General features: G+C 44.8%; 1 long non-coding RNA gene across 1 annotated transcript in view; it reads right to left on the bottom strand.

Moving 5' to 3' along the window:
- The window catches only part of LOC121878657, a 1,617-nt gene extending 634 nt beyond the window's left edge, over positions 1–983 (bottom strand). The window contains exons 1-2 of the long non-coding RNA XR_006091202.1: positions 830–983; positions 578–707 (exon numbers count right to left, since the gene is read on the bottom strand). This is a non-coding gene — a long non-coding RNA (uncharacterized LOC121878657). The remainder of the gene's footprint in view (positions 1–577; positions 708–829) is intronic.
- Between the last annotated feature and the right edge of the window lie 694 nt (positions 984–1,677).

The raw sequence follows: 1,677 nt of genomic DNA, 5'->3' as shown, positions 1-1,677 counted from the left end.
CAGGGGAGAGAGGAGCGACCTATTTAGGCTTATGTTTGAGGTGATAAAAGGTCTAACGTAATCTGTAACGTTGACAAACTAAATAATGGAATATTAAAGACTGGCTTCTTTGTCAGGGAGGCTGAGTGGAGTCTATACTGAGTCTTAATATAAGAAAGATATTATGAGGAGTAGTACAACATTTGTTTTAATTTTTGTATTAAAGTGTAATAATGTATTACTGTGAATGTTTCTGTCATTGTTTAGTAGCGGGTTCAAGTATAAGTGTGAACCAGGAGCTGCCACGAACCTTGCAGGAAGGACTGGCCCACGAGTGAAGGCAGGTTACCTCAGGTGTTGTCTCAGGTGTGTGTTTCTTTAACACCTCATTACTCTCCTAATAAACAATTATATTTGGGTCTATTTTGGGAAGTAAATGTAAGTTTAAGTCTTTGATTTAGCCTTCATAGTTACTGTAAAATACCTACTGACAACCTCATTGTTTCAGCTCGGGTTCATGGACCATAGTTGGTGTAAAGAAAGAAAGTGTTGACAGTTAAGTGGCAGGAGAGTGTGTAACATAAGCGTGCTGGTATACCTGTTGTCCTCAGGAGCGACACGGAACACTCGCCACTCTCCATATCGTTGTTCTCCCTGCAGGTTGGTGGCCTCCACCCTCAGGCGGTAACGTGTCTCTCCACCAGTCAGCGTGTGTAAGTTCTCATTTCCTGTAAGTGAACACAATAACCCACCTTGGCTGATGGTAAGTAAATAAACCTACATTGTGTAATGTTATAGCCATTGGTGGAGTGAACCACAACAAACTACAATAATATATGAGACACCTTACCCAGCCAGTGTTCTCCTTCAGGGTCCCCGAAGCCTTTCTTGTAGTCTTGCCAAGACCGTGTAAAGTTCTCATTGGGAGTTTGATGGTGACGAGCGAGGAACACCGTCCATGACTGTCCCTCTTGTACCTCACAGTACACCCTCACACCTGCTGGTGAACTGACAAACACCTTCATTATAACTACACAACTCTTGTACCTCACAGTACACCCTCACACCTGCTGGTGAACTGACAAACACCTTCATTATAACTACACAACTCTTGTACCTCACAGTACACCCTCACACCTGCTGGTGGTCAACTGACAAACACCTTCATTATAACTACACAACTCTTGTACCTCACAGTACACCCTCACACCTGCTGGTCAACTGACAAACACCTTCATTATAACTACACAACTCTTGCACCTCACAGTACACCCTCACACCTGGTGGTCAACTGACAAACACCTTCATTATAACTACACAACTCTTGTACCTCACAGTACATCCTCACACCTGCTGGTGGTCAACTGACAAACACCTTCATTATAACTACACAACTCTTGTACCTCACAGTACACCCTCACACCTGCTGGTCAACTACTGACTGTCACCCGTCTGGTCCCCGAGATGAGCTCGGGATTGTCAGTTGAGTGAAAATGTCCAAAGGAGGGCCACCAGGCTGGTGCCTGCACTACGGCACCTCAGTTATCCAGAGAGATTAGAACGTCTCCAACTGCCTAGCTTATACTATAAACGGACACCTCAGAGGACATTACTCAGTCATATGTTTACACCAGCAGCTGGCAGATGCCCGTCCCACTAGAGGTCACAGCTTAAGGTTGAAGCCGCAGGTCCAGAAAA

This window comes from Homarus americanus, unplaced genomic scaffold (assembly GCF_018991925.1).
Source record: "Homarus americanus isolate GMGI-L3 unplaced genomic scaffold, GMGI_Hamer_2.0 scaffold28049, whole genome shotgun sequence".
Taxonomy (NCBI): Eukaryota; Metazoa; Arthropoda; class Malacostraca; order Decapoda; family Nephropidae; genus Homarus; species Homarus americanus.
Note: the sequence above shows the minus strand (reverse complement) of the source record. Positions and strands in the feature narration are given on the sequence as shown.